This window comes from Lacerta agilis, chromosome 6 (assembly GCF_009819535.1).
Source record: "Lacerta agilis isolate rLacAgi1 chromosome 6, rLacAgi1.pri, whole genome shotgun sequence".
Taxonomy (NCBI): Eukaryota; Metazoa; Chordata; class Lepidosauria; order Squamata; family Lacertidae; genus Lacerta; species Lacerta agilis.
Window position 1 is genome coordinate 13155933 of NC_046317.1, and position 24043 is coordinate 13179975.

Here is a 24043-nt window from a genome sequence, read left to right on the forward strand (position 1 = left end):
TGGCATTGGGTATAAAGAAATTGTCTCTTGTGTACATTCATGTGTGAGCCGGACCATAATATGAAGCTTTGATGACTTTCAGGAAATTGCAAATTGCGACAACTACCATTTGTACCTCCCAATATGTTCTTGTTAGGAATATCGATATGACTGTCCATTTGGCAGAGGTCTCAGACAGACACCTTTCCCATCATGGCTTCCTGATTCTGTAATGCACAGAGGGTTCCAGTGACTTAACCTGGGAGCATCTGCTACAGGCCTTCCCTAAGTTGCACTCTCTTCTTTATGAACGGCAACTCTAATCAAGATGGCAGCCCTAGCATGGATCTCTGACATTGTGGTGGTTGGTGCTCTAGTAGGGACACACTCATAGAGCAATCTGTCAGAAATATATCACAAATATAGGAACATTTTCAGACAGTATTCATTCATTTCCAAAACTCATCCTGGATTTGCTTTAGGCTAAGACCTCTTAAGGCGAAGACCTCTGGTCTATCAAATGCCATTATGGAGGGTGACAACAGTGTACAAAATCCCCCTTTTTGATGTATGTGTGTGATATATCATATGACAGCACAATATCCTGAGGTGCAGGTTAGCTGCCCAGATGATCAGCCATGCAAAAATTCTGTGCCTATTTGGGATAATAAACTTTCTTGCCTTCAATGACCTACTGTGACATTTCTTCCTCAGTGGCATAATGATCTCCAGCTCACACTTCAGAATATCCTCCGGCTGTTCTACATTATGCAAACCTATTCACATTTGCTCTTACGACATTGTGACTGAAGGAGAATATTAGAAAGGCTTGCGGTTTTGTACTAAGGGCCTATCTTGCTCTCCCCTGCCCCATCCAGAATCTAAACACAGAATCTAGCTTATGCTCTCAGCAATTTATAATAATAATAATACATTTAGACTCGAGAATAAAGTCTAGTGAAGTAGTGTTTCGCTACCCAGCTTCCTCCAAACAGTAGTAATTTTGGAGTTAGCAAGGAAATAAACCAAGATTAACCACATCACTGTCTAATTTATTGTAATATTTGTTCTGTGGATTCTGCTCCAGCATAGACATCTAAAATTTGGATTTTAGAATTTTCACGCTGAGCTCTGAGTGACTATACCATTTCCAACACTTTGTCCTAGATACTGCCTTGGTTTGCCCATCATGGTAAGCTAAATGATAGCTTAGGAGGACCACACAAACATGCTGTCTCCTGGGGAGGAGTGTGCTGTGCTCCTGCCTGTTCCTATTAGCTCAGTATGGTGGGGCAGCTAAGCCAAACTGGCTTGGTGAACCCAGGATCATGCTTATGCCCTCCCCTCCTTAACCATGAGTAACCTTGGCTACAATTTGTGGTTATGGAGATCACAACCCCCAGATTCAGATGACACGCTAAACCAAACTTAGGCTTAGCGGCCACATCACAGCATGAGCTAAAAGGAGCAAGGAGGAGCATGGTGGCTGCTATCTCCTCCCTGGGAACTAGCATGTTTGTGCATTCATGCTGAGCCTGATTTGGCTTGGGGGTATGTGTGGATGCAGAATCAAGCCCAAATAGCCCTCTCCTTTGCCTACAATGACCTCTTCCCTTCCCTCCACCAAGGCAAGGAACCTTCTTGTCCATAATCTCCAAAGCTAGCCACCAACACAAGAGAAACCAGGCGATTGCGCAGTACGCATGAAAGCATCTGGTAAGGAGGAAGAGGGAGCAATCTCCTCCAGTTTATGGCTTTCTTCAATATCTCCCTGGCCTGGCTAACCACCATTCCCTGCTGACATGTAGACTTAGTGAATCTTCAAGATTCTCTCAGTTGGGGAGCTAACTCCTTTGCCCACTTCCTCCCATGGAACTAATTTCTAAATGAGGTGTCCTTTCTGCCTTCTGTTTTTACCTTCAGCTGAAGTTGATCCAGACTAGGCCACAAGATCCTCCCTTGACAAAGTCAGTCTATTGAACTATTGAACTGGAATTATAACTGTTAGCTAGGAAAATCTCTGTTTTATTTTCTCTGATGTTAACCGTTTGCCCTATACTTAATTGGTGTGTTTAAAACCAGAAACCTGAAGGTGACTGACTCAGCAAACGTGATGGTGTCTTAAGGGCTCATCCCTGTTTTCATTTATCCTGTGTTTTCTTGCATTTGCCCCATGATTTCTAGGCAAGGGTCTGAGCAATTTTCCTTTGGTCCTGCCCCTTTCTCTGGGAAAGCCCACTGTTTTTTCCTGAATCAGAATGAACAGCAGTCAGTAGAAAACATGAATGCCGTTTGTTTCATGGGGGAAGTGGTGGGAGAAAAGGAAAACCTCTTGGACCCTCATGGGACAAAAGGAAGTGTGGATCAGCTCTTCCTCAGGAATCTCACCCAGATGAGTCTGCATTATGAACGTGTCAGGCAAGGTGTTTGAGAATCATAGGGTTAAGTCCAGCAGGCAGTGATCAGGGGGTAGACAAGTGTTATTTCCCTGCTCACAAGAACCCCCATAATGTTGAAGTGTCTTTGGCTTCAAAGCTAGCCTGAATCCTGGAGACAGCAACTCATTAAGAGGGGCCCATCTCCACCGAGAGAATTCCCAGTAGCATAATTTGTGAAGGGCGCGAGTTGTGAACCGTGATGTCCCTGGTGCAAATTTGCCCTCACCTATGAATTCACTAAGGGGCCTTTGATAGGCCAGTATCTCTCAGCCATAGCCCGTTTCCGCAGTATGTGGAGAATAAAACTGACACACCTTACAAGGTTGATGTAAGGCTTACTCAAAGGATCAGTATGAAATGCAAAGTGGTAGCAAAGTGGTTCTATGGTGCTTCTTGCCTTTCCTTCTGTATAGCCCCTTGTGCATTTCCACATTATTTACTTTCCATATGCTGTAATAAATGGTGATGGATTAATTAGTGCAAATGTACGATGATCATCATCAGACAAACTAAACATAAAACACAAATGGCTTATAACTAATCAATAATTATGTGGTATGCTTGATCTTCAATATGCAGGACATCTCTAAATGGTATCATTAGAATGAAAAGCAAATTATAGCACAGCTGTTTTAATTATGGAGACAGATTAAAGCCACAGTCTTCCGTGTTCCCTTTGGTTGCCATTTAAGTCTCTCTCTCTCTCCCCATTTCCCCTCTTTTTCCTGGCTGCAGCAAAGATATGGGAAAAAATATATATGGATTATATTAGTGCATGAAAAATTCACAATATTGGTTTCCTCAAGGTCTTTCACAGATGTCATCGAGATAAGCACTCTTTTCCTTTTGTAATAAAACAGAGTGGCGAAGGAATATGGGAGATTAAAGATAAACTTTAACGATCTATACCCCTGCATTTAGATTTAATTTCTGCCTGGAGATATTTAGTCCTAAATGACAAAAATATATCACAGGTTTTTTCCCCCCTGACATTGCCATACCTTCTATCCTCTTCATCTGCCCAAATCTAAGTTTATGGAATATGGAAGAAGGAGAAGAAATATTTATTACCCATTTGGTTGCATGGCCTTAATTCCTGGGCTGCTTATATTTAGTTTTCTCGATTCTACTCAGCTCCAAGGCAGTTGCACAGAAGCGAGTGGGTGAATGCAAAACTATACACTGGAGATCTTGAGGATCTCCAGTATTCTAGATAGATACGTTGGGGCTGGGGAGGGGGGTCTACCTTCAACTGGAAAATGCAAGGTTGAATGTAAATCCAAGGAAGTCCTGATTTAAGCTGTGACAGTGGGAAATAGGAAGCCGTGTTGCATTGAATGAGACCACTGGTGCGCCTAGCTCAGTATTGTCAACATGGAGAGGCACCAGGGATTCAACCTGGGGTCTTTTTCATGTAGAACTTGCTCTCTACATCAACATTGCAGCCCTTCCTCAAAAACCGAGGAAGGCTTTGGAATTTGATGTTCTCCTTTATAGGTATGTCGGCAGGATAAATAATAACTTTAAAAGGGTCTAGAATTCTTCAAATGCTTCCTACAGGAAGTTACAAAGAGCTGGCAGAATTTCCTTCCCCCCCCGACATCTGAGGTTGGAGTAGTTCTAAATCCAGATGCTGATTATTACTTCGTTTTATTTATAGCTTGCTTTTTTGGGGTAGAAGCCCTCACAGTGGAGATTACAGCATACTGTAAAAATAGAAGCTAAATAATCAAAAGCATAAACAATATTCACGATATAAATCATTAGAATAAAAAAACAAGAGAACACCTGCAGATAGAATTTCAGTTTGAAGACTGTACACTAAAATTAGCCAAGTGTATACTAGAAGCCTTTCAAATCCTCACGAAAGCTACATGAACTTCCTGGGGAAGGCTAGTCTCAAGTTGTGGGGCCACCACAGAAAAGCTCCTGGTACTAAAGAGCAGGACTTGGAGATGCTGGTCTTGAAGTTTGGACAGACTTGTAATGGAGCAGCTGGTCCAACAGATATTCTGAGGGCCACTGACTTTTTGGTCCAATGAACACCTGCTTTCCCTTTTGCCAAATACCAGGAAAGTTTAAATGTTTCCTTATCCTGTTATCTTGGTTTGCATCCTGCATATCATTCAAGGAGGTAAGGTGGTACGTGCGAAGATTAGCTGCACTTTGTTTGTGAGGCACAGTAAAAATCACCATAAATAATAACAAGAATAGTCTCGTTCTACCCCTGCAACAACTCTGCAATAATAATGATAAAGATAATAAATTTATTATTTATGACTCTGGGTGGCTTACAGCCTATATTAAACATAATAAAATATCAAACATTAAAAACTTCCCAATAGGGGGCTGCCTTCAGATAATAATAATAATAATAATAATAATAATAATAATAATAATAATAATAAATTTATTATTTATACCCCACCCATCTGGATGGGTTTCCCCAGCCACTCTGGGTGGATTCCAACAAAATATGAAAAATACAATAAAACATCAAACATTAAAATCTTCCCTAAAACAGGGCTGCCTTCAGATGTATTCTAAAAGTCAGATAGTTGTTTATTTCCTCGACATCTGATGGGAGGACATTCCACAGGGCAGGCGCCACTACCGAGAAGGCCCTCTGCCTGGTTCCCTGTAACTTCACTTCTTGCAGTGAGGGAAACAGCAGAAGGCCCTCAGAGGAGGACCTCGGTGTCTGGGCTGAATGATGGGGGTGGAGACGCTCCTTCAGGTATAGTCACCTTCAAAGGTAAACCCAGAAGTCCCTGGTCCAAGCCTCACCCTCTATCCCACCCTTCACCAACTGAGTGGCCTCCAGATGTATTGGACAAGAATATCAGACCCAGACAACCTGAAACCCAAAATATATATAAGACACCAGGTTGGGAAAGGCTGCTTTGTTGTGTTCATTGCACTGGCCAGCTGTTTTGCCATCTACAACATCATCTTAGCCTGTGTATGCTGAAACTAATGGAAAGCTGGGCTGATTTCAGGGTACCATAAATCACCTGGTGAGAAGGTAATCAGATACAATAGCTCCAAGGCCGGCCTGCTCACCTTGTAACATACCATGATGAAAGGGGACCCTGCCTGGCACTTGACAGCCCTTAGCAAACCAGGAAACTTAGGGAAGGTGCTGTTTCACGCCAACACCCATCCAGCACAGCATCATCCCATGCTTCCCAATAAAAGGAACATGGGGTGTTGGTGAGCCTCTCTCTGTGTAGGTATCACACACCCCAAGTATCCCTATTTCCCAGGGATAGTCCCGGATTTACAGAAGCCGTCCCGGTTTCTGATTTGATCCTGGAACATCCCTCTTTTCTTTAGTACGTTTCTATTTTCATCTGATAAATGTTGGAGGGTACGGAGTTATGCGACCCCCCCAAGCCAAGGCGATAAGTAACTATACAACCTTTAGAAAACATCTGAAGGCAACCCTGTATAGGGAAGTTTAAAAAAAAGTTTGACGTTTTATTATGAATTTATAGATGTTTGAAGCTGCCCAGAGTGGCTGGGGAAACCTGGTCAGATGGGTGGGGTATATTTGTTTGCTTAATAGGACATCCCTATTTTCATTGGAGAAATGTTGGAGGGTTTGCGGTATCTGTATCAGAGATGCGGTGCAGTGGGGGAGGGGATATTTTCCTGCTTACCTCCTCTAAAGCTTTTTGCCTTGAATCTGATATTTGAATATCTAGTTTGTCCCATAAATTGACATGGGTGATTAACCACGGCTATTTCTACACCAGCTTTCCTCTCAGTTTTTAATTCCCCGCCCTCACGCCCACAAGTGAGAATCAACACAACAGTGCAGCTCTACAGGGTTTTCTGCCTTGTGTTTTTCTAGGCCTCATCAGTGCCAATTTTCTGCTGCAAATAAAATGCAGTTGCGATCGCCAGCCTGTTCTGTGTAGACAGGCAAAGTGCCATTAGGCTTTTAAGCGCTCTCGTGCCTTTGAGGGAAAATATCCTGTTTGCAGACCCAGACCACTTTATGGCTTCCTGTTGATGGTGGGTTGGGATTACTAATAAATAGCCTATTAATTGCCCCTTGGATGGCTGATCTTAATTTATCCTGGAGTCACTTTCCATTCCCATGCTGAGTTCTTGCCCCCTTTCCCACCCCCTGAATATTTTTTTTATAGTGAAACTATACCATTTAAATAATCTAAATAATAATCATTATGATGCAAGCAGCGCTACAGGGTTTATGTTTATTGTTTAGTGTAGAAGCAGCTCAGGTTAGCAAGGTGAGAGTGGCAGAGAACAGGAAACAAAATAGAAAATTCTTTCCAGTAGCACCTTAGAGACCAACTGAGTTTGTTCTTGGACTTCTGTTTCAGTGTATCTGAAGAAGTGTGCATGCACACGAAAGCTCATACCAAGAACAAACTCAGTTGGTCTCTAAGGTGCTACTGGAAAGAATTTTCTATTTTGTTTTGCAGACCAACACGGCTACCCACCTGTAAGAGAACAGGAATGCAAAGATGCACACAATCTACCTAGTGAGATATGTGAGCCCGTTGCAAAAGATCTCATGCAGGAAGCGGAAGAGAGAATGATGATGATGATGATGATTTTCTCTGAGAGAACAACTCAACATTCGTAGCCCAGGATGCTACAGAGTGTCTTCATGAATTTCATCCTTGTAGCGACTCCTTCCAAACGTTCCTTGAACGTTTTGTTTTTAGATGCAGCCAGGGCTGCCAGATTGCAACCTGGAGATTTGCAGTGTCACTTCAAAACTCCCAGTAAAATGGAGGCATGCATGCAGCTGCAGCCACACCTGGAGTTATGCTTGTCACAGCAGGTAGGAGAAAGGACAGGCTATTATTATTGGAAATGAATGGGTCAGGAGAAGATGCAGCTGCTTTGTTTTCAACTCTCCTTGAGCAGGAATAGTTCTCTCGAGGGGTTCCCTCACTATGAAAACCCATTGCCTCCCATGCAGGTTTAATCTTGAATATCGTTCTGACACACCAGCAAAGCTTTCCATTCTGTACTGTATGCAGCAGGCACCCCTAAACTCGGCCCTCCAGATGTTTCGGGACTACAACTCCCATCATCCCTAGCTAACAGAACCAGTAGTCAGGGATGATGGGAGTCCAAAACATCTGGAGGGCCAAGTTTGGGGATGCCTGGTATGTGGCCTTGTTGCAAGCCAAGCTCCTGATGTGTGCATCATTGCATTCCTCTGTAATTCTTTCCCAAATAGCTCAGTAGCTACTGTTTGGGACCTCCTGTTGATCCTGGCATGTAGAAACACTGAGTCAAGGGAGACTGAAATGCTTACCTACTGATCCCCTTTTAAAATCTTTTACCTGCCTGTTGACTTGCCCATCCCTCCTATCACATATGGACTGTGTCATTAAGGTTAAAATGCTGGCAGGTACTGATGACAAGTGATGGCTTGTATGACATTAGGGGGCATGGCTGATATTCTTAGGCCTAGTTGTAGTATGGCTAGAATAGAATCACATAATTATAGAGCTGGAAGGTACCACGAGGGTCATCTGGTCCAACCCAATATGGGGCTCAAGTCTACAACCCTCAGATTAAGAGTCTCATGCAGATGAATAAACTGTGGCAATACCCTACAATGTATATTCATTTAACAAGGGATTTTCGATTATTTTGTTTGGGCCCACTTTTTTAAAATGCAAATTGATCCACTGCAGGTAGCTCTGATTATTGTTTGCTTTTAAAAAAAAAAAGCTTGGCATATCCCAAGGGCACCTGGAGAAGCTGCATTGTGGGAACAATTTCCATAACCCTGGCTGCATCTACACGGGCATATAGAAGGCTTTCAAAACGACCTGAAATAGATCATTTTAAAACATCACAGGACAGAATAAAACATTTTTTTTACCTTGTTTTCTTTCATCAGTTTTAGGTTAGACTCAGACACACTATTTTCTATAGTCCCCCCCCCCTTGCTGCTTGTCTCTCTGTTGCTCTGCTCTGACGTCTTGGTGTCACAGTTAAATTCTCCCTCCCTCCCTCCGAGTCCTTCATTACCTGTGCATGTCAGCCTTTCAAATTCAATTGGTGGGCTCGTTCCCTTTTGTGTCACAGTTAAATTCTTCCTCCCTCCCTCCCTTGGACAGAGGAAGCAGAAGGCGGGAGGAGAAACTTAAGACTGCCCCTCAAATACCATTGATGGTCAGTGTTTGAATGCAGGAGGGAAAGTCAAAATGCTACAAAATGAAACGATATAAAATGAAAGGTAGTAATGCATGCCGTTTGCCCTTTACCTCTTGTAACCATTCCTAAATGATCTCTAAACGTTAAAAAAAAACTAATGTAGATTAGTCCCACCTGTCTGGGCCGAATATAAGGAGATACCTGTGTGTTTTCAGAAGCCTAATGTTCCTGTTTAAAAATAACAGCTATACAATACCTGTGATAGGAGACTGTTTCTGTGGATCATTATTGCTAAAAGGAATCAATAGCACATGCGAACTAAGCAACCATCTTGCCAAGAGCATTTGCCTTTTTAGAAAGTGACATTTCCAGCCTGCCTTAAAAATTGCTGTCCAGGCTACCATTTTTTACCTAACAAGTGCCTTTTTCTTTTTTTCTTTTTCTTTTTGGAGAGCCTTAATGAGCAAAGCCATTCCACAGTGAGCTGTTCAATACCTTCTTGTAGACCATGCTGTTGCAAGCTGGGCAGAAATTCATCAATGCCTGTCTTGTTGGTTAAAATCATTAGGAAGCAATGCATTATTAAAGAGCTTTCCAGGCACACCAGCTTTGGATTGCTATTGATAACAAATGTTGCTAATGTTCTCTTGCAAAATAGATGCATGGCAAAAAGTCGCAGTTTGAATACATTCAGGCCGTTTGAAGCAGGGTTATGAACAAGCACAAAATCAAATTCTTTAGAATCAGAAGCGGTATGATGCAATGACAGATGCAATGATGGAAGCCTCAAATTTAAATATTTAGGGGAGAGCGCGGTATTCTGATTTTAGAAAAATGAAGGTCAGGGTCGCTGACCAGTCCCATGCACTATACACTCAAAGCAGTATCATACCCCTTCAAACAGGCATAGCTTTCCCCCAAATAATTCTGTTAAAGGTGCTGAGAGCTGTTAGGAGATCCATATTCCCCCGCAGAGCTACAATTCTCAGAATTCCCTGAGAAGAAGGTTTAATTGTTTAACTACTCTCCTTGAGGATTTTGTAGAGGGGTGACAACTCACTCCTAAAATCATGTTTCAGGTCTGCACCTGAAAAGGGTTTCTTTTTTTGGGGGGGGGGGAAATCCAGTGAAGGACTTCTAGTGAAATGAAGGTAGGGCACTTCAGTGCCTGTCACTTTTTGGAGTGATAAATGGTGTGTTTGCTATTCTTCTCACATTGTTGTTGTTGTTGAGTTGTTCAGTCATGTCCGACTCTTCGTGATCCCATGGACCAGAGCACGCCAGGCACGCCTATCTTTCACTTCCTCCCACAGTTTGGCCAAAATCATGCTAGTCGCTTGGAGAACACTGTCCAACCATCTCATCCTCTGTCGTCCCCTTCTCCTTGTGCCCTCCATCTTTACCAACATCAGGGTCTTTTCCAGGGAGTCTTCTCTTCTCATGAGGTGGCCAAAGTACTGGAGCCTCAACTTCAGGATCTGTCCTTCCAGTGAGCATTCAGGGCTGATTTCTTTAAGGATGGATAAGTTTGATCTTTTTGTAGTCTATGGGACTCTCAAGAGTCTCCTCCAGCACCATAATTCAAAAGCATCAATTTTTTGGTGATCAGCCTTCTTTATGGTCCAGCTCTCACTTCCATACATTACTACTGGGAAAACCATAGCTTTAACTATACGGACCTTTGTTGGCAAGGTGATGTCTCTACTTTTTAAGATGCTGTTTTGGTTTGTCATTGCTTTTCTTCCAAGAAGCAGGCGTCTATTAATTTTGTGACTGCTGTCACCATCTGCAGTGATCATGGAGCCCAAGAAAGTACAATCTCTCACTGCCTCCATTTCTTCCCCTTCTATTTGCCAGGAGGTGATGGGACCAGTGGCCATGATCTTAGTTTTTTTGATGTTGAGCTTCAGACCATATTTTGCGCTCTCCTCTTTCACCCTCATTAAAAGGTTCTTTAATTCCTCCTCACTTTCTGCCATCAAGGTTGTGTCATCAGCATATCTGAGGTTGTTGATATTTCTTCTGGCAATCTTAATTCCAGCTTGGGATTCATCCAGTCCAGCCTTTCGCATGATGAATTCTGCATATAAGTTAAATAAGCAGGGAGACAATATACAGCCTTGTCGTAGTCCTTTCCCAATCTTCTCACATGGTAACCACAATTATGCACCCTACCCAGTGTTTGGTCAGCTTTGGCACTAGATTCCCACCATCTGTGCTCTAGTCTTCATCCAATCTGCTTCATCACTTTCAAGTTCCTGATGTGCCAATATGAAATGAGTCTCAAGTTGCCAAAGTGGGGGATCATTTCAAAGGCTCATTCCATCCGTCCAATCCCGAGCAAGACTAGGGCTTCATCAGGCCTGATAGCTTTCTCAGATGGAAAATCCTTTAGAATATTTAGGACTCAACTGGGCTCTTCAAGGATGGAAGTTCCTCATGGGTTCATCCTCCCTCCTCAGCAAAAAGAGATTGCTGCAATAAATCCAAACTTTACCAGGAAGTGGTCCAAACACGGCAATTTAAACTGTGCCTATTCATTGTGGTAGCAGGAGAAAAAGTCTAAATTGAGGGTATGTCCTATTCTGTGTGTCAGACTGGTGACAATCTTAGACAGCTCCATGGTTGTCATGGAGGCCATGAAGTTCCAAGCCGACCTGCAATCAGCCTCAACTTGAACAATCATCAAGAGCAGTAGGCCTTGGTTCCTTCCACACTGCATCCAGGATCACCTCAACCAGCTCAGTCAGGGAGGTTGATCAGCAGCAAGGTGGGTGTTGCACCAGCAGAACCCCCAATTTGTCTCCCTGACCCAACAACAGATGCAGACCCTCCAGTCCATCTCCTGACTAACACAGTTTCCTGTTGATGGACAGAGAAATCTGATGGACTAGGGTGACACTTTCCTGGACCTCCTGGTCTGCGATATACTGCACCAAGAACCCAGGCAGGCAGAGTTGGGTGAGATCAGCCCAACTTGCTCACATACTCAAGTCCCAATGATACATGCCATATCAGCTCTTCATCCAAGGTTAAACTGAGAATGAGTAAGGTTGTATTTCAGACTACAGTGGTACCTCAGTTTATGAACAGCCCTGTTTACGAACGATTCGGCTTACAAACTTCCACAAAACCAGAAGTTTACCTCGCTCTATGAAGTTTACCTTGTTCTATGAACAGAAGCCGAACAGTGGAAGGGCACTGGTGGCAGGATGCCTTATTAGGGAAAGCACACCTCAGTTTAAGAACGGCTTCAGTTTAGGAAAGGATTAAGTTCATAAACCGAGGTACCACTGTAATCTGGTATTCAACAGCATGACTGTCAGAGCACTGGGTTTAACAACAGAATAGCAACCAGGAGCCCATGATCCAAAAAATGGGAAATGCAATTATGCAGGCATCCATACCCACATTTCATCTAATGCAGGGGTCAGAAAACTTTTTCAGCAGTGGGCCGGTCCACTGTCCCTCAGACCTTGTGGGGGGCCGGACTATATTTTTTTGGGGGGGAAAATGAACGAATTCCTATGCCCCACAAATAACCCAGAGATATTCCAAAGTAAACTGGAATACAAACAGTTAATTTCCTGCTCCCAATCAGATTTCTGATCTTATGATTTCCTGGGCTATCCCATTGATCTTTAACATATTGTCTTCCAGCCTAAGCACACTCATCTACAAATAAGTTCCATCTAAATTAATTGAATTTACTTCTGAGTGACCTTGCTTACGATAGCCTTCAACCTCTTGACACACCCCTGAGTTGTGAATCCCTGCAGCAGCTGAGTCATTGGGTTTAATTGAATAGCCCTTAAATTGATCATGTGCTATATAAATAGATGCGGTAGGGTAGCCAGTACAGTTCAGGAGGTTTGGAGCTATTCATAAGCTCCTTGAATTCTGTTAATATGAGTTCCATTGTTGACTGCTATGTTCTGACTATCATATAACATGGTTGCGATTTCCACCCCTTCCTTTCCCTTTGCTTATTAAGATGCCCTGGCTTGTCTATGGCAGCCTTTGCTAATTTGATTCCCTCCTGATGGGCACATTAGTCAAAAACAGCTACAGAGCACCAAGCTGGTGAAGGCTATTAGTCATTATGGTGTTGTTGTTATAAATATAATTATATATTAAATTTGTATACAATGGAACCCCGGTTTTTGAACGTAATCCGTTCCGGAAGACCGATCGACTTCTGAAATGTTTGAAAGCCGAAGCATGCATTTCCAGAAGCATTTACGTCTGGAAAACTCAATACGGAAACCATGTGGCATATCCTGCTTCCGGAAAGTGTTTGAAAACTGAAGCAGCTACTTCCTGGTTTTCAGCGTTTGAAAGCTGATGCGTTCCGAGACCCTCAAAAACCAAGGTTCCACTGAACTGCCCTATACCCACAAGTCTCAGGGCAGTTCACAAGATAATGTATAAAGGTTTATGCATGCAGAGAAAAAGGACAAGAAAGGGTTACTTTCAGTGTGCTGTTTTATTTGGGCGTTGCACCGGCACCTGTAGCTAGTTACGCATGTGAGAATGAGTCAGCAAGCATGTGAAAATGACTCAGCACAATCTACAGCAGGGGTCAGCAAACCTTTTCAGCAGGGGAACAGTCCACTGTCCCTCAGACCTTGTGGGGGGCCGGCCTATATTTTTTTGGGTGGAAATGAACGAATTCCTATGCCCCACCCATCTGTCGCCCATCTGTCCAGGTTTCCCCAGCCACTGTGGGTGGCTTCCAACAGAATTGATGATGATTGTTGATGATAATGATGATGATAAATTAATAAAGATAAAACATCAGATATTAAAAACTTCCCTAAACAGGGCTGCCTTCTGATGTCTTCTAAAAGTCAGATAGTTGTTTATTTGTAATACTGAGCCAAACCATAGTTTAATATGAATCTGCAAACTGTTCAGGCTCCCAGACAGGAGATTGTAGCTGCTTTGCTTCCACTGCAGTCCTGCTGATACTTCATTCCTGTGAGCTAAGTCATGGGCTATCTTAGCATGTTGTCAGAACCCAGGCTCATGGTTTGTCTCTTCTAGACAAACCATGAGCTGTAAACCCAAGAAGAAAGTTTGGTTACCATTTGCAGTTTGTCTGGAGTCTGAGAAATCATAAGCTAGGGTTTGGATGATATGCTAAGTCAAACCATGGCTTAGATCACAGGAGGAGGAGGACCAGGGGACAAACAAGGCTGCTGCCATCTCCTCTCAGGGAACCCACTTGTTTGTGCATGTGTGCTAAGCCATGGTTTTGGTTAGTGTTACAGAAGAATCGGGGCAATATGTTATTGATCCCCTAAATGGTAGTTTTGAGAACCAGGATTGAGCACTATGTTTGCATACTTCCTTCTTTGGTCCTGGCTTGTGGATTAACAGTGTTTTGATTAAACTCGGAAGCTGTACCATCAAGGGCTGTAGAGAAGGGCAGGAGGAAGAGGGTAGCGTTCAAGCATGGGAGTTATTCCCAGTCCTCCAAACCATAGAGTCTTTATACATGGCTCAGAGAGTACAGGAATGAACACTTAGAAAAGTGTAAGGGCATTGATGATGGTATTTTAACTGATTGCCAGCTTATTCAGTAAAAGTACTGAGTTACTCTGCCAGATAAATTGAGGCAAGGAAAAAGTGCTACCCACATAATTAATTCTACTTAAGTAATAGAGGTAATTTCAATATAAAATTACTTAGATTAATAAAAGTGCTGCGTTATCTATTACTTACAACTTTTTGATGTAAATGTATTCGTGTGTATTTTCCTAAGATACCAAGTAAGTTGGGGGAAAACATTAAGAAGTAGCATCACTGAAAGGAGAGAGAGAGAGAGAGAGAGAACAAATTCGGGCATATGTAATTCTTTGTTCTGTTGTGTCTTTCTTTACAATGATTGCTGCTATTACTTGACTGTGTAGCGTTGTTGCTATGGATAAGTTATGGTGGATCATTCGCCTTTATTTTGTCAGGAAATTACCTAACCATGGAAGATAAACTGAAATGGGATAAGCGCATCATGCTTTTACTATCACTAAAATCGAGGCTATCTTTGCACTATCATTTTACATCATTTAACTCTCTGTTTATCTGTATCTGTAGTAGCACTAGGTGGAAATGGCTTTTGCTGTTCTGATTTTGAGTGCAGGTATTTCAAATGGTAGACAATTTTGGGCCAGTTCCATTCAGATATGTCAAGGATTCCACCCCACATCCCACTCCTGCTCCTATCAGTGTCTTTCATTCACCCGTCTCCCAATGTTTGTCTGTGGTGCTGTGGTCTAAACCACTGAGCCTCTTGGGCTTGCCGATCAGAAGGTTGGCGGTTCAAATACCTGCGACGGGTTGAGCTCCTGTTGCTCGGTCTCAGCTCCTGCCAACCTAGCAGTTCGAAAGCATGCCCAAAAGTGCAAGTAGATAAATAGGTACCGCTCTGGTGGGAAGGTAAACGGTGTTTCTGTGTGCTGCTCTGGTTTTGGTGTTCCGTTGCACCAGAAGCGGCTTAGTCATGCTCGCCACAACACCCGGAAAAACTGCGGACAAATGCTGGCTCCCTCAGCCAGTAAAGTGAGATGAGTGCCGCAACCCCAGAGTCATCTGCGACTGGACTTAACTGCCAGGGGTCCTTTACCTTTACATTTACACAGGTAAAATGAACCCCAGTAGAGGAAACTGCTCTAGTTACTGCTTTTACTCAGTGTGTCCAAGGGGCTTGGGAACTCTAGTCCAGGGATCACCAACCTTTTGGAGCTTGTGAGTATATTTGCAAACTATTCACAACCTATTCCATGGGCTGAAACAGAATGCTTCTTTCACGGCTAACTGCAGAGGGGAGAGGGGAATCTGCAGGTGTTTCATTTTGCAGGCCCCTACTGCAGAAATATACATAGTTTTAAATGATCTTTTTTTTAATGCAGCACACAATAGACATGCATATCTCAACCATCAAGAGACATTTATAAATCAATTACCTTTCCTGCAGGTTCTCTTTAAAAGTGAATGAATTTGTAGCATTTTAAAGACGAAGTTAATAAAGTTGTTAATGTCCCGTCCCAAAGTCACCTATGACTGCAGATGCAGACCTGTCTACTCAGAAGGAAGTCCCATTGAATTCAGCTGGGGTTTACTCACAAGTAGGTGTGGACTGCAGTCACTAACAGTTCAGTATAAACTTCCTATCTCACCATTCTACTAGATGACAAGTCTACAGAGTAACTGCCTGCACACTATGGTAAATGGTCATCTGTATATGTGCTGTCTCAACACATAGCCATGGCATTTCTTGTACTGTACTTTGGTGGTTAGGACATGGAGGTGGCTGTAGAAACAGAGGACTGTCCTCTGTAAGTAGGATAGATGTAATAAGATACAGATCAGAGGTTTTAAATCATTCATATCTATAGCTACAATCTCTACTGCCTACGCCAACATATCTGAATATATTTATTTTTGTGCAGAAAGTATCGGTGGGTGGATTACAAATATTTTTCCATGGAGTCATGTTACATAGAATATTTTTTTAAATTAGTCTGCTTTTATATTTAATAGTTAAACAAGGCATTAATTTCATTTGTAGATAATTTGTTTTGAATTAGAGCTTGTGAATATATGTACTTTTTAAATGCTTGGCTAATTTATTGCAAAGCAAAAACAAATTTGTTTAGAGAGAAGGAGCAAATTCCATAATTCAAGCAATTCAATTATCCTAATTAGCAATGGTTTTACTTAATGCTCATGAGAGTAAAGAGCTAAATGAGACTACAATAGCTCTTGAGGCAGGGCACAGATCTCTTACTTGATAGGGTTTCATTAAAGCATTAAAAAAGAAAAGAAAACGGTGGCATATTTCTAGTCCTCATGGAGATACTTTATTATGGTTACATTTGCCATTCATAAAGCACCTTTTAAGTTCATGCAGTCCTTTTCATTATTACCTAATTTGTCTTTGGGTGAAAGAGACAGGTTGTAAGATACATACTTGCTACATTGAAAGGCTTTTACTTTCAAGGTAGAAAATGAAACAGTTTGCAAGTAAATCTAAGTACGGCTTGATACAAATACTCCAAGAACGTAGGTTCCAGGAGAGGAAATTGCAGCTGCTTTGCTTTCCCTGTGGTCATGCTGCAGTCCTGTGAGCTAAGCCATAGGTAAAGGGACCCCTGACCATTAGGTCCAGTCGTGTCCGACTCTGGGGTTGCGGCGCTCATCTCGCTTTACTGGCCGAGGGAGCCAGCGTACAGCTTCCGGGTCATGTGGCCAGCATGACAAAGCCACTTCTGGCGAACAAGAGCCGCGCACAGAAACACCATTCACCTTCCCACCAGAGCGGTACCTATTTATCTACTTGCACTTTGACATGCTTTTTAACTGCTAGGTGGGCAGGAGCTGGGACCGAGCAACGGGAGCTCACCCCGTCACGGGGATTCGAACCGCCGACCTTCTGATTGGCAAGCCGTAGGCTCTGTGGTTTAACCCACAGCGCCACCCACGTCCCTTGAGCTAAGACATAGGTTGTACTGATTCTGCATGTGGCTTGTTCTTGCTTTGCAACTTGCGCTTTGTCTGTAGGCAGCAAACCATGATGACATGCTAAGGTCCCAGCAGGACAGGATGAGCAAAACAGCCATGGGCCTTCTCTCCAGGAGCTCACTTGCTTGTGTGTTTGTGCTGGACTTAGTGGTGTCATCTGAAATGACCCAGTGTGCGTTCAAGCCACACATTCCTGCACCACACAACTGCAAACAAGTGAAGCAATTGCGATGCAGGGGTTGAACAGCATAATAATAATAATAATAATAATATTTATTATTTGTACCCCGCCCATCTGGCTGGATTTCCCCAGCCACTCTGGGCGGCTTCCAACAGAAACCAAATACAACAATATCAAACATTAAAAACTTCCCTAAAAAAGGGCTGCCTTCAGGTTTTTTCTGAATGTCAGGTAGTTGTTTATTTCCCTGACCTGTGATGGGAGGGCGTTCCACAGGGCGGGCGCCACTACCGAGAAGGCCCTCTGCCTGGTTCCCTGTAGTTTTGCTTCTCGCAGTGAGGGAACAGACAGAAGGCCCTCGGCGCTGGATCTCAGTGTCCGGGCTGAATGATGGGGGTGGAGACGCTCCTTCAGGTATACAGGACCGAGGCCGTTTAGGGCTTTAAAGGTCAGCACCAACACTTTGAATTGTGCTCGGAAACGTACTGGGAGCCAATGCAGATCTCTCAGGACCGGTGTTATGTGGTCTCGGCGGCCACTCCCAGTCACCAGTCTAGCTGCCGCATTTTGGATTAATTGCAGTTTCCGGGTCACCTTCAAAGGCAGCCCCACATAGAGCGCATTGCAGTAGTCCAAGCGGGAGATAACCAGAGCATGCACCACTTTGGTGAGACAGTCCGCGGGCAGGTAGGGTCTCAGCCTGCGTACCAGGTGGAGCTGGTAGACAGCTGCCCTGGATACAGAATTAACCTGCGCTTCCATGGACAGCTGTGAGTCCAAAATGACTCCCAGGCTGCGCACCTGGTCCTTCAGGGGCACAGTTACCCCATTCAGGACCAGGGAATCCTCCACACCTGCCCTCCTCCTGTCCCCCAAGAACAGTACTTCTGCCTTGTCAGGATTCAACCTCAATCTGTTAGCCGCCATCCATCCTCCAACCGCCTCCAGGCACTCACACAGGACCTTCACGGCCTTCACTGGTTCTGATTTGAAAGAGAGGTAGAGCTGGGTATCATCCGCATACTGATGAACACCCAGCCCAAACCCCCTGATGATCTCTCCCAGCGGCTTCATATAGATATTAAAAAGCATGGGGGAGAGGACAGAACCCTGAGGCACCCCACAAGTGAGAGCCCAGGGGTCTGAACACTCATCCCCCACCACCACTTTCTGAACACGGCCCAGGAGGAAGGAGCGGAACCACTGTATAACAGTGCCTCCAGCTCCCAACCCCTCTAGCCGGTCTAGAAGGATGATATGGTCGATGGTGTCAAAGGCCGCTGAGAGATCCAGCAGAACTAGGAAACAGCTCTCACCTTTGTCCCTAGCCCGCCGGAGATCATCGACCAGCGCGACCAAGGCGGTTTCAGTCCCATGGTGAGGCCTGAATCCCGATTGGAAGGGATCCAAATGGTCCGCTTCTTCCAGGCGTGCCTGGAGTTGTTCAGCAACCACCCTCTCAATCACCTTGCCCAAGAATGGTAGATTTGAGACTGGGCGATAGTTGGCCATATTGGCCGGGTCTAAAGATGTTTTTTTAAGAAGCGGTTTAATGACCGCCTCTTTCAGCGGGGCTGGGAAGGCTCCCTCACAGAGGGAAGCATTCACCACCCCGCGCAGCCCATCGCCCAGCCCCTCCCGGCTAGCTTTTATAAGCCAGGATGGGCAAGGATCAAGGAGACAGGTGGTTGGTTTCACTCGTCCAAGCAGCCTGTCCACATCCTCGGAGGTAACAGACTGAAATTGATCCCACGCAACTGGACTAGACAGGACTCTGGCACTCTCCCGCCCTGGCCCTGCTCCCACGGTGGAGTCTATCTCTTTCCGAATCTGAGCGATTTTATCTGCAAAAAACTTTGCAAACGCATTGCAGGAGATCTTGGGGTCCCTACCAGGCCCCGATGACGAAGGTGGCTCCGATAGATTCCGAACCACCTGAAAGAGTCTCCTGCTGCTATTTTCCGCAGATGCAATAGAGGCGGTGAAGAAAGTCTTCTTCGCCGTCGCTATCGCCACTTGGTAGGCTCGACGTTGAGCTCTAACCTGTGTTCGGTCGGATTCAGAATGGGTTTTCTGCCACCGGCGCTCTAGCCGTCTCAACGATTGTTTCATCGCCCTCAGCTCCGGGGAAAACCACGGGGCTGTCCGGGCTCCATGCAACCGGAGAGGGCGCTTCGGAGCCAAACAGTCAATAGCCCTGGTTAGCTCCACATTCCAGCGGGCCACCAGGGAATCGGCTGAAAGGCCATCAACATGGGATAAAGTATCCCCTACCACTCTCTGGAAACCATTTGGATCCATTAAGTGGCGGGGGCGGACCATCCGAATTGGTCCCACCTCCCTGCAGAGGGGAAGGGTTGCGGAGAAGTCCAGTTGTACCAGGAAGTGATCTGACCATGGCACTTCTTTAGTTTCACTTTTTTTTAATGTCAGATCACCAACATCCATAGAGGTGAATACCAGGTCTAAGGCATGTCCTCGGCTATGAGTTGGACCAGACTTATTCAGGGACAGCCCCATGGAGGCCATGCTTTCCACGAAGTCCCGAGCGGCCCCTTGTAAGGTCGTGTCGGCATGGATGTTAAAATCCCCTAGGACGACCAAACTAGGTGACTCCAGGAGAACATCCGCCACGACCTGAAGCAGCTCGGGCAGGGAATCCTTGGTGCAGCGGGGAGGTCGGTACACCAAAAGGAATCCTGTACTGCCCCTATTGCCCAACTTCCAGAACATGCACTCAGAGAACTGGGTCTTCCCAATAGGACGCCTGGTGCAAACTAATGACTTCCTAAAAATCACTGCAACCCCCCCTCCCCGCCCAGATGGCCTGGGTTGCTGTGCGTAAGAGAAACCTGGTGGACAAGCAGCGGCAAGGACAGGCCCATCCGCTTCATCCAACCAAGTCTCTGTTACACATGCCAGGTCAAGTCCACCATCCACAATCAAGTCGTGGATGGCAGTGGTTTTATTCAACATTGACTAAATGGATCGTGCCAGAGGTTCTAACAGTGCTGTTTGGGGGAGGAGGTACCTGGTCTCACTGCCAGACAGGTGTCCTGTGCTCTGAACAAAACTGAATAGACAAACTCAGAGAGATATTTTTGCGGGACCAATAGCTGCACGGTGTCTTTACTACATTTAATTAATCACCTTCATTCATGATGAAAGCAACATACAACCATGTCATAAATTGCAGTTTACAAACAGTGCTAAAAGCTCAGCTGTCCAAAATAAATAATCCCATCTGTGCACCTGGATCTCATGGAAAGGATGCCAAGAAATTAATATTCAGCTGCTGCCTCTCTTCCCACCACCCCTGGTTATGGGATTTCTTCCTTGAAAGTCTGAGCCTGAACACCATTCATACAATACATTTCTACACTGCCCTTCATCACAATTATATACACACGGTGGTCTACAAGTGTAAAAATATAAAACGCAATCACACATTAGAACTGGTACTAAAATACATACTAAGTCAACAAAAGAAAGCAGTCCCTCATCACAAATGGGCAACACTGCTCAGCCCCTCACAAATACCTTGCTGAAGCAAGTTGGCATTGAAAGCCATGCAATTTAGATGTCAGCCATATTTCTGATGGGAGGGGATACCATAGGCAGGGTGCCACCACAGAGAAGGTCCTATTTTGAATCACCACCCAGTGTATCACAGTGAGTGGTGGGACTTCTACACTAGCGGCCAAAATTGTGGAAACCTTTTGGGGAAAGTGTGTTTCCGAGGTTTGATGGCTCATAACACCACTTTTTGTCCTCCTCTCAGCTCCAGTACATAACATCAACAGCTGAATCCTACTGTGACCTGATTGAATCATTGCCAAAACAAGATGACACCTGATTGGCTCTCTAAACACACATGCTCATTGGCTACATTCAAAGGAAGGGAAGCTACTGCATATCAGCCTAAGCAAGTTGTGCTTCCTTTTTCTGGTTATTTGGCTTTAACATTTGATAGAATATGGATAACTGAACAAACTTTGTTGCATTACATTCTTCATTAAATTATCTTTCCATTGATATATAATTATATGGTATTACCAGCAAAAAAGTGGTGTTATGAGCCATCAGACCTCGGAAATACACTTTCCCCAAAAGGTTTCCCCAATTTTGGCCACTAGTGTAGAAGGACATCTCCTGCAGGCTTAAGAGCTTGGGTAGGTTTAACTAAGGGAGCGGGGAATGTCCCTTTCAAGTATTTGGGTCCTAAGTGATCCAGAGCTTCATATGTCAAGTCAACAGCAAAACCTTGAACTGGGCTTGGTGGCACGTAGGGAATCAGTACAGCTCTTGTAAACCCAGTGTTTTATGGATACAATAAGCCACACCACTCAGCCCTCTGGTGGCGGTCACATCCTGCACTATGTGTGGCTTCTAAGCTGTGATTAAGGGTTGCCCCACATAGAACACATTATGTTATAAATGAAAGGTTTTTGAAGTATATGCTACTGGGTCTGGGCTATCTTGCTCCAGGAATGACCAGAGCTGGAAAGAGGTTGTTTGTGTCACCTGCACATTAACTGATGATGTTGGACCTAGAAGTTCCCCCATCCCCACCTCAATTATGAAGCCATTCCTTTAAGGCAGGCATGTCCAAAGTCCGTTTCGGAGGCCTAATCCGGCTCGCCGGTCGGTTTAACCCGTCCCCTATGGCAGTTTATTTCCTGGGGTAAAATCCTAAAAAAAAAAACTCAACAACTTTGTTCGGCCCTTTGGTCGGTCCCCACGGTCCTTCACTTCATCAAATCTGACCCTCTTTGAAAAAAAGTTGGGACACCACTGCTTTAAGGGGAATTCAGGCCTGTCTAAAGCTGGTCATCTGTATGTTAAGGACTCCAGGTGTGCCACACAGCAGGCAGGCAGGTGATAAGGACAGGTGAAAGAACTAATGGGAGTCATGGTGAACAGTGGGTGCTTTGGCTCTTTGCTCACTTTGGATCTGAAAGGTGCAAGATGAATCTCAAGGTTGCCTTCTGGCAACCTAAGCCCAAATCTTTGGACTGGAGAAAGCTCTGAATCTAAACTAGAGAAAGGAACCACGCGGCTCCTTGCTAAAAATAACAAACAATTTAAAAAGCAAGCCACACACCCTGACAGTAGGGTGGTAAGCACGAGCAAGACATAATCTAAATATTGGTTTGACGATGCACATTAAACAGAAGGTAGTTTCTTTCTACCGAGAGTACCACCACCCCACTGTGGTGGTTAGGTTTGACCCTAACAAATGAAATGAAAAAGTATCAGCATTAGGCCTGTCAAGAGGGTGATGTTCAGTTAGTCACTGAAGGGGACATTTTTAATAGAGCTCCTAAGCATATGTTTGACTGGTCCTTTTAGAAGTGGGCTGCACTATACTTAGCAGGAATTGGAAATCTAGAGCTTTTAAAAGTTTAAAGCATTTGCGTAAGAACTAGGAAAAGCAAGCTGCTTTTTAAGTTTTCTGCATGGCTGGATAATTGCACCATTCCCTTGACTTTTTGTTTGTCTGAAAACAGAAAGAACAACCATCTCTCTCAAGCATCTACCGTACTTCCTTTTTCCTCTTTCTGACCCCAACATCACCCTTATTCTTTTGACTTCCTTAATGAGGATGCTGGTTTCTGAAAGGGATTCATCTGAAAACATTTGCTCTGATGCAGCAATCTCTTCAAAACCTGATGCTTCATTTCACTGGTGCAGTTAAGGGGCCACACTTGTAAAACGCCCAGTTACTGCTGACTTCCAGATAGAAGTATATAGGTTCTCTTCAGGTTTGATCATCAGAGAAAATCTCACAGTACCAATCAGACTTGGCTCAGTGAGCCAGATGAATTGAAAAATCTTCAAAAGCCAATCCCGAACAAGAGCAAAATAGAGCAAAGAGGCCAGAATATAACAAGATGCTGAATTACAGCCTATGCCAAAGGAGGGTTTCTTTTTTTGGGGGGGGGGGGGTTAGCTAATTAGCTACTGTCTTAATGACAGTATTTTACCTTTTTGGGAGCTATGCTGAATTGACAGAGGGATGCAATGGAGGATGCTTGATGAGTTTACCTGAACTGGGCCTTTGATGAAGCTCAGTGCTGGCACCTCTGCTTTACAGTGGATATGTGAGTGGCTGTAGGCGATGTCTGGGTGGATGTGTCTCAGAAATTCTGCCTCCTCTTTCCCCTCTTGGTGTGTCTGGAAGGAGATCAAAAAGCACCCCCTTTCATCTTAAAAACCACCACAAGTTTGTTGTTACATTTCAGCTGTGAACTCTGAATAGTTCAATCTTTAGCTTGTCTAAAGAAGTTGAGATCCTTGCTTGTGTGGACAAACCATAGTTCAAACTTTAAACTAACCACAGTTTACTTTTACCACCCCGACTTCTAGCAATATCATGGACATGGGGTCAATGGAATCAGGCTAGTAGCACAACCCATAGAAGCAGTGAAAATGTTTCGATATGGTCTGTTCCAAAGATGGAGACTTAAAGTAGAAGTCTGCACCCATCTAACCAATTACTGAAAGGCAATCACATATACGGATCATTATAGTCCTATTCAGTATGAGTGGGGAGAGTGAGGATGGGCCCACTATCTCTGCCCCCTCTCACCATCCTCATTACGCTCCATGAGTTGGCAGAATAACTTCAGCTCATCTAGGCTTCCTGTTAGATCTTGGCTTCCTTGATTTGCTGGGGTTCTAAAGTACCTGGAGAAGTCTGCATGATTAGAAAAGACTCTCTGATGCAGAAGTTATCCCCATTTATGGATAGCAGTGGAACAGGACT